The following is a 21,287-nucleotide window of genomic DNA, read 5'->3' as shown; positions in this document are numbered from 1 at the left end:
GTTTGCCTATACATTAAACTAATCTGTGATTTGCATGGTTTTCAAACTAGATCGAACAAATTAGGAATCGGTCAGGTGATCGGTTCCATTTTTCCTCAAAATTAGATTTTATCTAAAAACCATTGATTTTGGTTAGCAAATCGCTGACCCGGACAGTTAATCATTTAAATGGTTTTCACTGTTTTTATTTTTTAAATGATTTTATTTTTTTGTTAGAACAGACCAACTGTTCAGTTCGAATGGTCGGACCATTCGACCTAATAATCGGACCCCTGACTAATTCAATCTCCAAATCGATTTTAAAAATCATAATATTTTGTTAATTATCAATATCTTTGATTTTTATATCTTAATAAGATTCAAAATTTCACAACTTATCATTATATATCATATCAGGTTTTCATTCTATTAAAATGCTGTATATACTTAGAGGGTTTCTATGACTTTAAACTCTAGAAACCCTCTTAGTAATATCCTCATGGGAGTTTTGCTAGAACCACTGTAGCTTTTGTCCAATTATCAACGCAATTGATGCTGATATGCTTTGGAAAGCAATGTTGGGGGGTGTTTGGGCATCTGCACCATCTACCCGAACTCTCACTTTTCAATTTTCAATTCTTCATGGCGCTTGTTTTGCTATCTTTCTATATAATTTTAGGTGACCTAACCAATAACCCATAAATCAACTTCTTTCACATAAGAGTGGGACCCATATTTGGAAGCTGACTTGGCGTATTGTGATTTGGCCATATGTTACAAGTAGAACTGTAGAGGATTTAAACTATGAAAAGTCAAGGATTCTTTTTACTTATTAAATAAAACCTAAATGCCATATAGGATTAAGTCTTGTCACATCGCTTGTATACAAAATCTTTTTACACTTTCTTCCATTCAAACTATAACTAATACTTATCTTGACTCACTCAAAGAACGGCACCCACTTTGTTTCTCGGAGAAGGAAAAGAATACATTAGAGCTAAAATTAAAGATCCTGAAGTTGACTGACCCTAAATTGTCTCAAAATTCAAGGAGATCTGAAAAGCAATCTATTTAGAGAGCGCCAAGTGTCTCGTCTAATTTGCTTTAGCTAGGGACCATTTGTCTAGTGATCTAAGCAACACTTGGGACCAACATTTGTCAATGTGATTAGTGTGGATCCTTCTCTCCATCTTTTTAATCTAAAATTTTTGACACATGGCTAGAAATTTTAATTTTGGGTCATTTACTAGAATACCCTTTATAATTTAACGGATTTATTTAAACTTATCTTATAGTTTTTATTTTACTAAAATATCACTTATAGTTTACAACTTATTTACTTAATCTACCTTTCACTAGAATGTATTTAGGGTCCATTTGGTTCGTAATCAGAATCAGAATGGTCCATTCCCATAGTCTGTTTGGTTCAAACAAGAATGGAAATGAGAATTAAAATCAACACGAATGGGATTTCATTCCCAAGAGAGGGGCAGAGAATGACCATTTCCTCAAATGGGGGAATGCCATTCCAGTAGGAATGAGAATGGGATTCTAATTCCACCCAACCAAACAGTTGGAATCGGAATAGCCCATTCCAATTCCGATTCTAAACCCCTATTCCAGCAAACCAAATGGACCCTTATTTTGCCATCTGAAAGTTGTACCATTATCACCTAAACTAAGTGGAAAATGTTTAGGTTGTGTTTGGAAATGATGCAAATGGAGTGTAAATCCCGATTCAGGGTAAATTTGCACTCTAGTTCACTTTTATATGTGTTCGACAACATTACATTTATGCATTGACAAATGACAAAAAACATATTTACCGATGCATATTTACATTGATAATAAGATATAAAAGTACATCAATAAAAAAGAAGTAAATTTGCATTAGTGGCTTTTGATAAAAAATGCATATGATTTATTGGAATTCATGTTTCCATCCATTACAGCCAAGGCTGCATTTGGAAATGATGCAAATAGAGTGTAATTCCCGGTTCAGGATAAATTTGCATTCTGGTTCACTTTTCCCTATGTTTGGCAATATCACATTTATGCATTGACAAATGACAGATCAATGCATATTTACATTGATAATAAGATGTAAAACTACATCTATAAAAAAGAAGTAAACTTGCATTCAAGTGGGTATTTGATAAAAGAAAAAAAGTATATGCTTTATTGAAATTCAAGTTTGCATCTATTATATCTAGAAGTCTGTTTGGTAAGAAGGTAAATTTGTAAGTGCAAAACTTGCATTCAAGTGGGTTTTTGATAAAAAAGAAAAAGCATATGCTTTATTGAAATTCATGTTTGCATCTATTACAGGTAGAAGTATGTTTGGTAAGAAGGTAAATTTGTCAATGCAAAACTTGCATTCAAGGTAAATTTGCATCTTTTCCAAACAGAGCCTAAAAGTTTGTTCAGTAAGAAGATAAATTTATCAGTGCAAAACTAACCCAGCTTTATAATTTATATGATTATATGAACCATTTTACACTCTACATATTTACATTCACACTTATTTGCATCGTTTACAAACACAGCCTTAAAGACATAGTCCCATGGTTGTTTATAATTCCAAAAACACCCCCATCACACCATACAAAAAAAAAAACAAAATTAAAAAAATAGAGCCAAATAAAACGGAGTTAGACCACTCTTCTCAAATTTCACTCATGTTGAACTTTGATCATCGGCCCAAAGCATGTCTCTCTTTCTTCCCGACTAAAGAAAACAAAAGAGAAAGTGACAAAGACAGCAAACAGAAGACAAAATCAGGTCAATCAACTGAGTTGGAAAGAAAATTTCACACTTTTCCTATTCCTTCGGATGTAAATGGAAAGAAGAAGAGCAACTTCAAAATCCCCCTACTCGAGGGTTAACAAAGAAAAAGCCTTTCAGAGTCTAAGACCCTAAAGTTGGGCAATAAGCGTTATTTTTTTATTAATATAACCCCTAAATCACTCCCACATTCAAACACTTCACACTTCGGATGAATCCACAGGCCCTCAAAATATACGGAGAATGGTCAAACAATTAATATTTTACCTTGACCTGATCCTTATTAACTCGTTGGATTCCTAAAACTAACTATAAATCTCTCCCGGGAAAAACCATTTTCTTCCACCCCTCAAAGTCTCAGACATATTTTACGCTTGATCAAACAGGTAAAATATTAATAATCTTTGGTTTTTCTTCTTCTTATATTTCCTCTTCCTCTTATTCTAATATTCCTATTGCCGCCCACTACAGTTTCTTTACTGCGTATTTAAAAAGAAATTGAAAAACAATTTTAATAAAGCTGTCAATGGGCCGGACAGTGCAAAAAGAATTTGGATTAGCAAAAAGAATCAATGATAATGTTTTACTCTAAACGATGTTTTTAAAACCGACTCAGATAATGAATGGATCAGGAGTCTGGTTCCTGATTCAAATCAAACAAATTAGTTAAACCATTGAACAGTTTGAATAATTCGATCGCCCAGTCAACAATTTACTGACCAAATCAATAGTTTTAAGGGAAATAATGGTTCTAAGGTAAGATGAACCTGACCGATTCCTAATTTTCTGATCCCACTGTCCAATCCGATCCGATCCGATCCGATCTGATTTTGAAAATTATGGCTGTAACAAAATGTATAAACCCACACTGACAAATATAGTTGTGAACCTCATGTATTTTATGACTGGCATGGCGTATTATTATTGATTTCGTAACTATTGCCTTCAGCTAATCATATCTCTCCCAAAAGACCCAAATTGAACCGACCCAGTTAATATAGGGTTTGGGTCTGTGTTATTATACAATTTATACTTTCTCTTTTACCATGATATTTTTTTCTCACAATCTAATCGTAATGTTATTATATTATACGTCCAATGCATCAATTTAACAAATAGGTAGGTTTATTAAAAATTATATATAGGGGCCTTTATTTATCAAAATAATTAAAATCGGGTCTTATCGGACCACAATTATTGGCCCAATATTGTCCGGTTTGGAACTGGTTCTACACATTTACAAGGTCAGGTCTATTTACGGCCTGACCTAAACCAAACCCAATCCATCGGCAACACTACTTCCATTGATAAGCACCTCATGAGGAATTTCAAAACATCTTAGGCCTGTTTGGTTTGTGGGAATAGGGGTCTGGAATCGGAATAGGAATGGACTATTCCAATTCTAACTGTTTGATTGGATGGAATCGGAATCTCATTCCCATTCCTACTGGAATGACATTCTCCTATTTGAGGGAATAGTCATTTCTTCCCCTCCCTTAAGAATGAATTCCTATTCTTATTGATTTAAATTCCTATTCCCATTTTTGTCTGAACCAAACAGACTATGAGAGTGGAGCACTCCAATTTCGATTCCGTAAGATTTTGGTTCCGATTGCAATTCCCACTGCAAACCAAACGGACCCTTAATTCTTTATAACAAAAGCAAAATTCAGTTATTCAGATCAACATCTTCAATGGTTCATCAAACGACCAATGGAGAGAGAGAGAGATGGTGACCATCGTGGTATTGGTAAATGACTTTGCTTCTGCTGTTCTGCACACAAAGACTTTATGGGCTATGGAGTTGGGCTGTCGGATATCTGTGGACCCTTATTTGAGTTTGAGTAGTTGAGCATCCATGGAATAATGCATGGCGCCAAGCAGACACTAAAGATAATGCTCAAATAAAGTTATTGTTTGGCTGCATGTATGTACTCTTTTAGTCTTAACCAAGGATCATTCTGTTTTTTGTATTCTAACAAATTTGTTCCTTACGCAGGGAGGCTCATTGTATATCGTCAGATTGGAATCTATATAACATCCATATCCCCGTTCGATGACACCAATCCAGTGGTCGAAACTTGAAACTTGCAATTGAAGTGCCCCCTCAAGGGAAGTGTTTCCACTAAATGGGCAAAAGGCTGTTTAAGTAATTTCCACCCTGAATTAAACAAAAGGATAGAGAATGATCACCCATGAGATCAGATTGCTACCTGAAGTTAGGGCAGCAAGCGTGCATGTCTGTTCCGGTAGAGAGTCGTGGTATTATAATATTGTAGTACCACAGCTAGCCCACCATCCTATTTTTTATAAGAATATGATGATCACGATGATGATGATAATTCTGTTGGTTGTAGTGGCGATGGTACACTGGTACCATCTCTCTCTCTCTACTGTCCAAATTGCTTATTTTGCAATCAAGGCATGCTCTTTGAATCCATGATTATTAGGGCTCTGTCAACACAAGAGGGTTTTAAGTTTTTAATTGTTTAGTGATGGTTTGAATGCCCATTAATTAAAAGCATTAATTAACAACTTAAAGCTTAAAATCCAAACAATATAATATCAACAATCCCTTATTTTTTTAGTGAAGTAAACCACATTTTCTATTACCCATTTTTTATAAAATCAATGTGCTATCTTACGCCCTCACCCCATCTACACCCATCATAATTACAGTAACATGATTCAGTTCTAATAAATTAGAAGCTTGTGCAGTGTTTTCCAGGGTCCCCTACTTCCTACCTGGGTTCCCATGATACCTTAATCAAATGCTTATCCTAATCACAGAGCTTCTTCTTCTTCTCCTTCTCACGTTATCATTTTTTATTATAATTTTATAATAATCCTATTTGCTATCACCACTCCTCTTTCACTAAGGTGGCATTTGATAATACTTTTCAGACCTTTGAAGTTTAAAAATGTTATTTTTTAGATACCACCTATTTTTGTATTTGAATCTGAAATGTATTTTCATATCCAAAATTCAAAATTCTAAGACTGTAGTCCAACACTTAACACACTTGGACATGTTTCAGACCTGGTGTAAAGTCCAAAATGCCCATGAGACTGTGTTTGGAAATGATGCAAATAAGTGTGAATGTAAATATGTAGAGTGTAAAATGGTTCATATAAATTGCAAAGTTGGGTTACTTTTGCACTGACAAATTTATCTTCTTACCAAACAGGCTTTTAGTTGAAATGGATGCAAACACGAATTCCAATAAAACATATGCCTTTTTTTATCAAAAGCCTACTTGAATGCAAATTTACTTCTTTTTTTTATTGATGTACTTTTACATCTTCTTATCAATGTAAATATGCATTGGAAAATGTGTTTTCTATCATTTGTCAATGCATAAATGTAATGTTGACAAACATAGGCAAAAGTGAACCAGATTGCAAATTTACCCTGAATTGATATTTACACTCCATTTACATCATTTCCAAACGTAGCCTGAATAATTTCAAAAAGACAAGGTATGTCCATGTTTTAAACCCCAAATTATCTCATTCGAGTTCTTCCTCTTGAACGATAAAGGGACTTGCAAGAGATAGACGTACGCATTTCTTCAATAGCCTGGTGCTGCTTCTCAAAATCTACGCTACCAAATCGTGTTCAAGTGATGCAAATTTCTCTATTTGGACTAGAGAAATTTTTTCCCAAAGTGAAATCCCTCAATGTTTTCTAGGTTTTTGTTAAGTTGATTCAGGTGGTAGAGCTGAATTCTTCTTCTTCTCGAATCTTATTGTTGTAATTAGGGATTTCACTTAAGACATAGGAGTTGTATGCGCTGGTGTTCCTAGCCTGGTACTTGGACTTTTCGATTTGGGTTTAACGTGTTGTACTTTGTTGTGTTGTCTCTATTTGGGAAAAAAGGATTGATGAACAATGGTGATGGGATTCCACAATTCTTTTAGTCTTAAAAATATTAATTATTGATTATTTCATTTTTTATTAATTATTAAATATTGTTTAATGGATTTGTGGAATTTATTTGTATTTTTCAATATTATTTTATTTTTTAATAATTCATTTTTTATTTTTTTAAATTTATATGTATTTTTAAATTAATTTTAATTTTTAATAATTTATTCATAAATTTAAATATTATTTTGAATTTAATAATTTTTATTTTTTAAAATTGTTATTTGTATTAATTATTAATTATTTAAAATTTTTATTAATTATTAATGATTTTAATAGTTTTTATTAATTATTTATTGATCATTTTAACTATTAATTATTATTTATTCATATTTTTCAATATTATTTTAAATTTAATAAATTATTTTATGAACTAGTGCAAATTGAACTCAAAATTACCAAATTGTCTATTCTAAGGGTAAAATAGTAAAATTAGGGAATTTCATATGCTAAAGGAATGAACCAACACAAACAACCTTAACCATTCAAAACCTCTAAAAAGTAGAAAAGCATCCATGTTGCTTTTCAGATTTCAGACAAAAATAATATTTTTTTAACTTTTTAGATTTATCAAACGCCACCTAACTTGAAAGGCTAAATTCAATGAAAATATAGAGTGAGAATTGGAAACTAGGGGAGTGGCAATAGGTTTATCCCTATCTTTTTTCTATTAATTTTTTGGAAAAATCTATAATGCATCAGCAAAAGACGTGATGGATTATTATACATTTTGTGAAACATGAAGCAATATTTTATTAAGAAACCTTTAATATGATTGGTTGAAATCTAGATTCAATATGCAATCAATATTAATGAATTCATCGTAGTTGAATTTTTGTTTTTTTATCTATTTTTATTGACCCAACTTATTACAATTAATTACACAGGTTAATTTCCCATTTCCATCTCCAAGGCAATGGAAGTGATGAAGGCAGGATTTTTGGTCTTTCATGTATATTGTGAATGGGGACAGTTCTCAGAGGCTCCATCAACTGTCCACTTGATCTTTTGAAATTGTATTAACTATTACCTGGAAATAGTATAAAGTTTATACTATTTTGGGCATCCAAAGTTCAAACATAGTACATTGGATCACTACATATACAACACAAAATGTCGAAATTTTTACTAGATTTTTGACACCAAAGCTCAATTCAATTGGGCAAATTTAATCAAGTACAAGATGAATAATTATTTAATAGTTATAAAAAACATGGATACTATTCTTCAGAAGTAGTTATTTATTTTTATAGTTTTCTGATCAAAGCTATGTCTTGTGTGTACTGAGAGATTAAGAAGGATTTTAACAAGTTGTCTCAAAGAAAGTAGCTACTAACATACTCCTATTTGTGCCAGGGCTACCCAATATTTAAGGCAAGGCCCTTCACATGATTATGTATACATCTGCGCGTGGGAGCACATGATTGTTGTACTCAGGCAGAAACTGAATTAATGGATTAGGAGACAGAGTTTGTAACCACCCAAATGCCAACCAATATTTCTTATAATATTTGAGACATGAGAACATGGTTTTAGACTTCTCATATTTTCATATTTTCAGATTGTTTCAGTTTTTATGAGTTATATTGAAATGTAAAGTTGAATATTTTGCCATCTTCATTTTGGTTAAAATTTCAAATGATTCAATTTATGTTAGAATATTTTTAATAGAGACTTCAAAATATTTGGAGTTTCATTGATTTAATTATTTTAATGATATTTATTTTTTGGGTAAAACACAAAAACTTTCCCTGAAATTTCTGACCATCATAAAAACCTCTCCTATAGTTTCATTTTAACAAATACCTCCCCTGAACTTTTGAGAAACTTGACAAAAACCTCCCTTCTGCCACCTTCTCAGACAGAAAACGTTAGATTGATGCATGTAAAAATACTTAAATAACTCTGTTTTAATTTGACAAAAACCTCCTTTAACAGTCATCTTCTAATGTTTTTGTCGAGTTAAAATATGGTTATTTCAGTAATTTTATGCATAAAATAATTTATAAAATGGTAGAATGGGTATTTGAAAAAACTGGTGCATTAGTCTAACGTTTTCCATCTGGAAAGGTAACGGAAGGAAGGTCTCAAAAGTTCAGAGGAGATATTTGTTAAAATGAAACTATAGGGGAGGTTTTTATGATTGTCAGAAACTTTAGGGGAGTTTTTTGTATTTTACCCTTATTTTTTTATGTGCAAATATTCTTAAGTTTTATTGCTATGTTTTTTATGGTCAAAATAATTAATAAAATTTGATTTTGGTTAACCACTATGGCATTTAAATTGAATATTTCTATTATTGATTTTTTTTATATTTTTTTTGCAATTAAGCTTTGACTAACTACTTTAGGGGGGTGTTTGCCAATATGTATCATGTATGATTTTGTTTTTCAAAATTAAAAAAAAAAAAAAAAGAAAAACTGCCACATCAGCAAAAAAAGCAATATGATTTTGCTGAGGTGGTAGTCAAAATAATTAAGGGACCCAATAATTAATGAAATTTCATTTTGGTTAACCGTAATGATATTTAAATTGAATACTTCTATTACTGATTTTTTTTTCTGTAACTAGTTAAATGGATTTTTACCAATATATATGATTTTGCTTTTCAAAATAAAAAATGCCACATTAGCAAAAATAATATGATTTTGCTGATGCAGCAGTTGTTTTGTTTTGAACACATTAACACTAAGTGGTATAATATGTCATGTAGAGGAAGCTCCCAAACATCCCAGGCCTTTTCCTTCAAATAGCTAATGATTTTACAACAAATACACCCTAAAAGCATATTGCTTTTAGGAATGGCAACGAGGCAGGAATCATATTCCCCATCCCTGACCCCGACTATGAAATTAACCCCTGCCCCCGTCCCTGATACCCGCTGGGGATAAAATTTGTCCTCCATCCCCGATCCCCGACGGGAATGGGTTCCCCGTGGGGACCTGAATCCCCAAAATTTTTTTAGATAATAGTATTTATTTGAAAAATAATTTTACTTAAAATAAATAAAAAATTTAAATTATAAATAATTTTTTAAATATATTTTTCTATATATATATAATATAAATAATATATATATATATAATTGGGGTTGGGGCGGGGCAGGGACCTCAATCCCCATCAAGTCAGTGAAGTCGGGTCCCCATCGGGGATGGGGAAAATTGCCATCCCTAATTGCTTTTTTTACTTCTCAATGTGCCATATCAAAGGGGTGTTGTTGTAGCATCCCCAATTATAAAAATGTCAAGATGGTCTTTTTGTAATAAACCTCCCTCTTCACATGAAATTCCAGATGAGCATCAATAGGGAGAAGTATGGTCTGTTTTATGATAGCATTGTTTAGGTGGCAAATTTTTTAAATGCAATGACTTTAAAATTTTAGTTCACTAAGGCTGCGCTTGGAAATGATACAAATAGAGTGTAAATCCCGGTTAAGGTAAATTTGCACTCTGGTTCACTTTTGCCTATGTTTGACAACATTACATTTATGCATTGACAAATGACAGATCAATGCATATTTATATTGATAATAAGATGTAAAAATACATCAATAAAAAAGAAGTAAATTTGCATTCAAGTGGGCTTTTGATTAAAAAAAAAAAAAAACATATGTTTTATTGGAATTCATGTTTGCATCCATTATAGCTAAAAGTCTGTTTGGTAAGAAGGTAAATTTGTCAATGAAAAACTAACCCAACTTTACAATTTATATGAACCATTTTACACTCTACAAATTTGCATTCACACTTATTTGCATCATTTCCAAACACAGCCTAAATATCTCGTGGAAGACTTATTTCTCTAGTACTCTCTAATGGAGGAAGGCTCACAAAAATGTAACCAGCAGCAATAACACTTGATAAGGGGTAAAATGACCCTCCAATTATGTGCTGCCACATGGTGACCAAAACCATCTTACAATACTTTAGCTTCACATATCAATTTATGTTGCCTAGAGTAACTTCGACCTCACTTAAGAGCAGATCGGTAGATTGACTTATAAGACCTTTACGATGCACGTCCATTGATTGCTCCAAACATCATCGGCCTACCTCTCCAACCTGGGCAAAACACGACCTGAGGTGTCACGCCGCCTATGTGGCACATCTCTCCTCATCTGTTTGCACCACTTAGCGTCCCCGAAACGTATGCAGGCATAATGCTCACCTAGCAACAATAAACTCAAATCCTTCTACTTTGCGAAGAATTAGATTAGGGCCACCACAACGCCGTGCAAGCATACTTCACAAGCAACAGACGGATAAGGCCTATCACTTTCAAACGTGTCAAACACGCCTCAACCGGGTTTCAAAGTTTCTATAAGGGTGACCCTTCACCCTCAAATGGTACGCTCACTTATTTGAGCACTTTCTCTACTCTGATTTCCTGCCAATTAGCTCTCATTCACCTCATCAGCATAGTGTAATAGTGCTAAGGCTAAAGACCTAGGCTAGATAGTCAGGCCGGGCTCGGGCTTGGGCCAGAATGCTTGAATGAGTGAATGAGTGAATTTTTTCTATTGACACACAAACAAAACCTGACTCGGCCCATGAATATGTCTACATGTGATGGGTCCTATTTCCTTGCTCAACACTCACATCACGCCTACTCCTGGTCTTCATCGCATCATGCGCTAGAGTCTCCTCATATGTTAAGGCCTCGTCGTAGTTCCGGCCATGCGCTAGAATCTCTTCGCACACTGGAGTTTCTTTGCAATCGGGATCCTCCTCTTCACAGCTATCCTCTACGTTGCAGAACTGGTAATCCACCACTACATCAAAGACCATCAACTTATAAAAGACTATAAACATGGTTGATCCAACTTGAACCCAAATCAAGTCATCCTGGTTCAAATTAGGATAACAAACCAAGCTATTTGATTGGCGACTGATTGTTTGTCACTTGCAAAGACTTAAATGTTATAAAGTTCAAGAATCTTGACAGAATCATGACCAAGGAAACAATATATGGAGAGTATGGGTTCTGAGATAGGGGGACCCAATACCTGAAACACATGAGGACCCAAGTCCTCTCTCTCTCTCTCTCTCTCTCTCTAAAGTCCACCTTGCTTACAATTTTTACACTGAATTTTAGCTTTAGGAGATTGGGCTCACCCTAAAAAACTATATAAGCAATGTTTAAAAAAAAAAATCCAAAGGACCAAATTTCGGTGGCATTTGGTAACTTGGTAGGTCTTTCTAAATAGATCTTTCATAAGCATAGCAAATCAAAAGAATTGTTAAGTTTTTGAGAACAGATCTGTGAAGACAAAGATAATTTGGTAGCGTGGATTTTCGTTAAGGGTTGTCAAAAAAACCATATGATTGTGTATGAGGTACAGCCATTTAACTGGCTCTCCAAAGTCCAAACAAGCCTCTTCCGGTAGCTTTCTCTAAAGCAGCCTATTTATGAAACTAAGCCCTCCCAAACGAGCCCTAAAACATTTTGATGACCCACGATCAATGGTCTCACTGGGTGTGGCAACTGGCAAGATATATAGGGCATAGCTTTCCATGTGCCTCCTAAGCCTAGCCTAGGCACTACAAAAGAATCACATCATAATTAGTGTGTGTTTTGTCTAATTACACATTTAATAATTGTTAATCTTACTTGAAACATGCAGCTACTTACTTTGATAGCAACTAAGATCAATAATTAGAGGATTATATCTGTGGGCCCATCTCATTAAAAAGCTTTGATGCCAACTGACTACATCTAATCAATCCAAATCATGTACTGAATCATCATAGTGACTTCAAAAACCACCACACTTTGTGACAGTGCCCTCTACTTTTTAGATGCATTAGAACCCCAAATAAGCCAACTGAGGAACTTTCCTTTCCACCTGATTTGTTTATTAAGTGGACCCATCTTTTAATAAGCATCACATTGGCTTGAGTATGGACCAGAAGGACCCCTCAAATGGTCTGGGGCCCTATAACTTGCCACGTGTTCTTTATTTAGAGGAATATCTGATGATGGCCCTGATTTTATAGATATACAACAAAACGGGTTAGCAGGGCCTACACGGCTGCACCTGCTGACTCTAGCCTCTAGGTCCAGTGCCCTGCCCATAACCCAAGACACCCACTTCAATAAATAGACCTCCTCTGATCTGTAACCCTAAATTCCAAAAAGATCTACTTAGTCAAATTTTGACCTAGCATAGCAATACCCCCTAGGCCTAAGAGCCCACATGGCCACATATGTTGTTTCTTTTTTTTTTTTTTTGATAGAATAACATATGTTAAATTGTTAGGTTTATATTGAAATGAATCTAGTAAATAGGAAAACTGTTTTAGAACCAAATCAGGTTAATAGCTTCCCCAATCCATGTAGATTAGGCCTGTTGGTCTGGCTAGATTGGCTGGTCCAAAACAAAACGGGCCCACTTAACAGGATCAGCATTGGACGAGTTAAGATATGCGCCTCACAAGGGGGTGCCCCACAACGTCCCACAGTACATCCCTGCCATTTCCCGATGATGATATCACCGATTCTGATACTATCATCAGGATATATTCTCAATATACGGTAGAGATGTGTTGTGGGACGTTGTGGGGCGTAGATGTGAACTCACATTGGATTTGCCAAACTTTACCAATTGAATAGGTCAAGCCAATTTGTTATTAGTAAATAGAGGTATAATTATTTGTATTAAATCCTGATATATTCAGAGCTATGGAAATTATTAATTTTTTTTCATACAATTTGAGATAGTTCATTAACAGAAATATGAAAAAAACATGGAAATGTTTTATTTTTAATATTCATATAAATAAATAAATATGATTACCTTTGTAAAACATAACCAATTTTTTATTCCATATTTCTAAAAGATAGTGTACAAAATTTCCAAGTCTTCCCTAAAATTTTGGGAGTTTTTATATACATTTAATCCATTTTTTTTAAAATATAAATAAGATAACTTGAAATATAGAAAACAAAACATTTTGTTGGAAATTTTTAAATTTTGTTCTCAGTTCCTAGGTCGAAAGTAGACAAAATTTTCTGGATTTTAAAACATTGCGTTTAATTAAACTTAATGTGAAAAAAAAAAGAAAAAAAAACTAGGCCACGTGGTTAGTTATGAGCTCTATTAGACCTTAAACCAAGTCATTCATTGGTAGAGTAGTTTCAAGCTACAATTGGCCAAAGTATGGAAATTATGAGTGTGTAGGACCGGCAATTTTGACCCTAACCCATCTGATCCATTCAACCCACCCACTTGTGTAGTAGGCCAAGAGAGGTCAAATAACCCATTAGGGTCAAGTGAAAAAGGGTTGGGTCAGGGTGGTTTAAGGTGGGTCATGGGTAAGCATGGGTTACCCCATTTCTTGTTTAGGCCTTAGGGTTTGAAAATCAGAACACTTAACATAAGTACATAACCCTCTACCTCACCCTCTCCGCCTCCATCCTCTCTGTCTCCACTCCTCTACCTCCGTCTCTCCGTCTCTCCGTCTCTCCGTCTCCCTCCCTTCACTGGTAAGTAGAGATGTTGTCTCTGACAATACATTTATATTTGCAATAGGCGTCGCTGTTGACTTCGACTTAGGCTGCGTTTGGAAACGATGCAAATGGAGTGTAAATCTCAGTTCAGGGTAAATTTGCACTCTGGTTCACTTTTGTCTGTATTTAAAACATTATATTTATGTATTGACAAATGACAAATCAATGCATATTTATATTGATAATAAGATGTAAAAGTACATCAATAAAAAAGAAGTAAATGTGCATTCAAGTGGACTTTTGAAAAAAAAAGCATAATCTTTATTGGAATTCATGTTTGCATCCATTATAGCTAAAAGTCTGTTTGGTAAGAAGTTAAATTTGTCAGTGAAAAACTAATCCGATTTTACAATTTATATGAACCATTTTACACTTTACATATTTGCATTCAAACTTATTTGCATCGTTTTAAAACATAGCCTTAGTACAGATCAAGTTGCAAATCAAGTTTACAACGTTGCCGGAGAAACCCCATTAAATAGCTAATCAAGTTGCAAATCTCCAATCTCTAGCCGCTGCTCTTGGATCTAACGAGAGTGAGTGACAGGATCACTTCCTCCGCTACTTTTGATATAATAGACTCAAGATCCAAATTTCCAGATCCACAACTATTGCGTGGTCATTGCCATTGTATCGTCTGACACATGAGAACCAAAAAACGCAAAAAAGATCCTCTTATCTTCTTCCCAAGTTTCACTTCTATGAATGAAATTAATGACAAGAACCACGATATGAATGATGAGATTTGGATTCTTATCTAGTTATCTAATTATCTTACAAGTTAATTATATCTTCTCTTTTGGATAAAATTCCTTGGATTTCCAATCTTTCTTTTCGGTGTAAATGTTGATGTTCCCGGTTAAATGGTGGAGCCAACACCATGAGACATCCTATGAGTCATAGGATCAACTAAACTGTAATCTTGTGTTTGTATACATTGGTAGTGAACTACAAATTTATGTGGCAGATCAACAATTCAAGCTCCAAAATTTTCTACATTATGTCTTACAACAATGGGCGTTCACCTCACACGTTCAAAAAGCAACCTCCCAATTTTGCATTTTCTACCTTCTTTAGCAAAAATTTCTGTATTTTTGCATTGTTTTTGTAAATTTATACAATTTGCATTTTCTATAATTTTCTACAATGTTCAATTAATTTCTGCATTAAAGCATTTTCTCCAGAATTTTCCATTTTCTTATTTTTGGTTGAAATATGTATCTTTGGAATTTTTTAATCATTTGATTTGTTTTATGCATTTTTTATCACTCAATGTATTTTCTATGATTTTTTACTTTTTTGGTTATATATATTAAATTTGTACCATTTTTTGTATTGTTTGGCATTAGCTGAAATATATAATTCTCTTTTGAATTTTTTTACCATTTTTATGTATTTTATGCAATTTCTTACTTTTGGCTGAAATATATATATATATATATATATATATATATATATATATATATATATATATATATGTTTTAATTTTTTTATAGTTTTATGTGTTTTCTGCAATTTTTATCATTTAATGTTTTTTCTAAAATTTCTATATTTTTTCTTGTTTTTATGCAAATTCCATTTTCTTTATTTTTTTATTTTTTTTTTGCAAAATTCTTGCTTTTTTCTGAATTTTCCTTAAACTTCTTACAATTTTCCTATGTTTTGTGCAATTTTTTTATGTTTTTCTACAATTTCCGATGTTTTACACAAAGTGTATAAACCATCTTCTGTGTTTTAATATTTTTATTTTTTATTTGAAAAAAATGAATTTTTCTGTTTTTTAATTGAAATATATAATTTTATGTTTTTATGGCTTGGATGGTCACACGGTTGTCTGATAGACTTCTCTCTTTTTTACCGTCTTAATTAGCACACGTCACACGTTTTACCAATGTGAACGGCATAGGTGTTTTGTTACTTTTGGAATTGGAATGTTTTTCATGATTATTATAGTATTTATCACTAATTTCACGTTAAACATAATAACGGGTGTTAATATGTTACCATTTTAATTTTGAAAATATAAAATATATACAAAATAAATTAACGGGTGTTAATATATTACCATTTTAATATTTAGACATGAAAAAGAGAAAAAGTTCAAAAATTTATTTTCAACTTATAGAAACTATAGAAATTGAAAAAAAAAATCAGAAAATAAAATTTGTAAAAAAACATCAAAAATTATAGAAAACACAGAAATTGTAAATAAATGACAACAATACAGGAAAATTTATAGATTGTAAATAATAGAAAAATGTAAAAAAAAAACAGAAATTATAACAAAACACTAAAAATGCAAAAAAAAAAAAAGAAAATTGAAAACTGAAAAGACCAATTTTTCTCTAACTCACCATTCAAGGGTAATTTGGTTATGAAATTTGTTAGTTATGTTGACATGGACACCTCTGTTAAGAAGCATTAATGGTGCACTATCGGAATGTGAGTTTTGAAAAGTAAAAACTTACTAACATAGTGAGTTTTAGACATTTTGAAAAGTTGTGAATTTAAGAGAAATGTCGAAAACTTGTGGTGAGTTTTAGACAATTTCCCTATATTTAATAATATTTTATTAATATTAAGGTTTGAGGACATTTTTGTCATGAGTTCTTTACTTCCTAACAAACTCTAGAATGGGAATCGCATTTCCTAGGGGGAGCCTAGAATGGCTATCTACTCGTATTGGGGAATACCATTCCCCCAAGAATGGGAATCAGAAAACAAGCAGTTGAAATCATGACATTCTGTTTCCAATTCCAAGCACTAATTTCATTCCATGGAACCAAATGGACCCTGAGCTTTGACAAAGCCAAATAGCTTTATATGTATTCAGATTTTGGCCATTGTTTTTAACTCAGTCAATTGAGTCATCACTCAATCATGATTTTAGGTCCGATTTTATTAACAACCATTGATATGTAAACAACCATGTTTGACTTGGGTGGTTGGATTATTGATTCATTCAACCTAGTGATCGGGTCACAGGTTGCATACTAAGAGGTTGTTCTACAACATGAATGTTTTTGTTTTCATTTGTTTTTGAAATAGCCACATCAACAAAAAAAAAAAAACATGTTATTGAACTCTATTTATGTTTTCAAAAGGAAAATAAGTTGGTTTTATTTCAAAAACCAGTACATGTTTTTGGAACCAACAAAGTATTGGTTTTTAAAAAAAAATAAAGTTATGGAACATGTAGTTGAATAAATAGATGAAAACATGTTTTTAAAACTAGATTCAAGAACATATTTTTTGTTTGAGTTTTGAAAATAGAAAACAAACACACAACCAAGATTTTTTTTTTTTTTTGTATTTTTGTTTTAAGAAACAAAATCTTTTCAAACCAGATGATTTTGATTTGTTTTTGGAACCGGCAACAAGAAAAACAATTAATGTCATAAAACACCCCCTAAATGTATTTATAAACTTTCAGAAGCCATAACTTTGCACTCTAATATTCGATTAGAGTGGTCTTTTTTTATTATTATTATTTTGAGTAATTTATTGATATCTATGCACTTAGACCTATTCATGCCTCGGTCACAAGCTTGGCTTTTGCCAAAATTTGAAGCTGATTAAGTCTGTCAGACACCCGTGCGACCATCTCAGCCATCAGATTGATGATGAGTGAGAACAATCCTCTACTGCCGGAGAGACCCGGATCATGAGACCCAGCTGTTTATCACGTTCTCATCTCACGGTCCTAATTCATCTAATGGGATTTAGTGCATTAGCTTCACAAAAAATCGGTTTCAATGATAAAAGTTAGAGTTTTATAAAATGCAGACAGCTAAAAAAAAGCTGTTTCGGCTGTCAGTTCCTAGTTAACGGTCCAACCATCTGGTCCGTTTTGGTGTTTAAAAAAATAAATAATAAATAAAATAAGAATGAAACTCATTCGAAAGATTTTTAACTTTGGTTAAGTAGGTGATCAATTGAATTCTGTATGCCTTTTGGGCTTTTAAACATGGGCTAACAGGGTTTGATTTTCATGTGCCACTTGATTTGCAATAATGAGTAAGCCACAGTGGCACACTGAAGCATTCAAAGGTATACTGGTGAAATAGGTAGGTCCGGAAAGGAAAGCCAGATTGTCAGATCTATTTTTCCAAGTGTTCAATTGGGAGTGCTCAAATCAATTCTCAGTCATTTGCAACGTTTAAGGGGTCGGTTTAGAGCTCTTCCACCCCTTGAACCAGTCAAACCCTCGATACATCCACTATAAGAGCATATTGGAGAGATCCCAGAACGACACATACTAACCGATACGGACCAATACATGTCGATACTTTGAACCTTGATCATTTGAGGGGCTATCCACTTCGACCTCTTTAAATAACTTATGTTCATTTTGATTTAGTTTATCCACAGAGTTCCAAAGCAGCTGAAGCTACTTAGCTGAATTTTCAGCTCAGTGATCGCAAAGGGGCCCGAAATTGAGACAGGATCTTCTCAAAGCGAAGTGTACACATATGCTAGACAGCATGAGCCGCATGACATCAAACCACATAAAGAAACATTTCCCCAACCACAAAGAGCACTGTGCTGTCAGCCATGCATTAATCATGGATTGGGTTAGGCTTTGCACCTATGATAGGGGCAGCTCCTGGGCCAGCCTAACTCAAGCTCCTGACCATAAATATAAGCCCATGTATATAACATTATGGCCATATTTAGAAGTGCTTAAAAATAAATGCTTACTTGAAATAAGTGCTTATTCGGGTGATAACCACACCATTAAGCACTTGTTGATGTGAAAAATAAACCCGAAAATTAAGTGTTTATTTTAAAAATAAGGGTTTATATTACAAATTTTCAGCTTATATTACAATAAGCACTTATTCAATTTTTTTCTCCCATACTTGTCCTTGGTAAATTTTTAGAATATAATACCCTTTTATAAAAGCACTTTCACAGACACTTTCATAAAAGTAATTTTATGAAAAGTATTTTTACAAAAGCATTTTTAGGAAAACACTTTTACAAAAACACTTTTACAAAAGTATTTTTACATGAAAACACTTTTATAAGTCCTTTTTATGAAAATACTTTTACAAAAATACTTTTATGAAAGCACTTTTACAAAAAAATACTTTTATAAAAGCACTTTTATAAAAATATGTTTAGCAAATTAAATTTACAAAAACACTTTTATAATAAAGGTATGGAAGTCATTTTATTACATATTTAATGCAAACTTTTGATGGCTACTAAAATGTGCATATTTGTCTACTTATTACATATCTAATTGTAAGGGTTAGAAATATAATTTCAATTATTACTTTCCACTTTTCATTAAGCCTTATACTTAAAGGTATTAATTCCCATTTTCTCTTATAAATCCTATATTTAAGTTATTTTTCACCAATAAATGGTACAAATTAGATCTATGTCAATATTTTTAACAATATAAACCCATATATTTTAAAACTAGCTAAAAAGCAAAAACATTCTTTATCCAAGTGATAGCTAAGCAATTCAACCATTCAAATCAAATTGATAAACCTATGAAGTCGTAATTAGGTAATAAAATTTTAAAAATAGAAACAAATATAGAAATTTATAAAAATGTAGAAAAGATTAGACACATTTATGATAATTTTATTAACCAAATTAAAAAAATAAATGTAACAAAAAGAATTATTTTTATTAATAATGAAAATGAAATGCATACTTTAGAATTGACCAAAAATGAAATTATTTTACTATTTGGCAAAGCTCAATAGTTCAATTTTTGGATCAAATGTATTACCATTTAATGTCATAAATAAATAATAAAAATTAATAAAATAAAAAATGAAAAAAATACATAAATGATGCAAAAAAACATTTCGGCACATGCATAATATTAATTAATTATCATATTAAACAAAAAGTAAGTGTGACATAACGGAATTATTTTTACATAGAAATATAAAGAAAATATAGAAAAAATTAGACACATCTAAAACTTTATATTTACACTACTATTAAAAATATAAGTAAGATTGTGAAACTTTCTTTTAACTAAAATACTCATTTTTTAATTTATTTTCTATTTAATTGCAAGGTTTAAATTGTAAATTGAACTACTACTTTTCACCTCATTCAATTCCCTCTATTTAAATCTTACATTTTTTTGGTAAATGAACAGAAAAAAAAACACCAAAAAGATAAAATATTATAAAAAGAAGAATCTGACCAAGTAGGTAGACCTATCAATGATACTTGAAGCTTAACAACACGATCCGATTATAACATATTTAAATGAATGTTTATGTAAGCAAATTTGAATTTTGCAATATGCATCCAATTAATAATAAAAAGCAAAAATCATATAGAAACAAAAAATAAAAATATGTAATTAGAGAAACTTTTGGATTCATTATTATTATAATTATCATCATTACAAAATCACTTTTATAAAAGTATTTTTACAGAAGTACTTTTATCAAAGTACTTTTATGAAAAAGCACTTCCATCAAGTACTTTTATTCATTCACTTTGGATTGGGAATTTTGAAACTTTGAAAAAAAATGGACAAAAGAGTTACAATTGCTTATCGGAGAAAAACTACCAAATGCCCAATATGAAATAAGCATTTGAAAAAGCTAGGTGCCAAATGCAAATAAATATCTCATCATTTTATATACTTATATGTAAATATACAATATAACATGAAGCATATGTACATATGTATAAATCACACACACACACAGGGTCAAACCTGTAGGACCAAGCCCAGTCCTAAAATTTGCGGGCCTGATGCAGGCTCAAGTCGGGCCTGAGGCCGGGCCGGGCTGAAAATGATCACCCCCTAATAGCACCATTGGTCGATTACTAATCTCAATCTGCACCATATAATGCCAATGCTTGCCTTGGCTTAGCGTCTAGGCCATACATGTAAATCTAAATATTTCAATAATATCATAACAATGTAAGTTGTTCAAACATCAAATATTTTAATATGTAAATCTAATCACTGAGGCTTTTTATTTCTTCAAGGGCTACACAAACACAACGGGGGTAGCCCATCCCCAACCCCATTAACCCCACCCCCCACCCCCGGGGCAGCCGCATTTGGTCCCAGATCTCTGCTACAATGAAT

This window comes from Nelumbo nucifera, chromosome 1, assembly GCF_055504915.1.
Source record: "Nelumbo nucifera cultivar China Antique chromosome 1, China Antique-T2T, whole genome shotgun sequence".
NCBI classification, from domain to species: domain Eukaryota; kingdom Viridiplantae; phylum Streptophyta; class Magnoliopsida; order Proteales; family Nelumbonaceae; genus Nelumbo; species Nelumbo nucifera.
The sequence above is the reverse complement of the archived record's forward strand: the minus strand, read 5'-3'. Positions refer to the sequence as shown.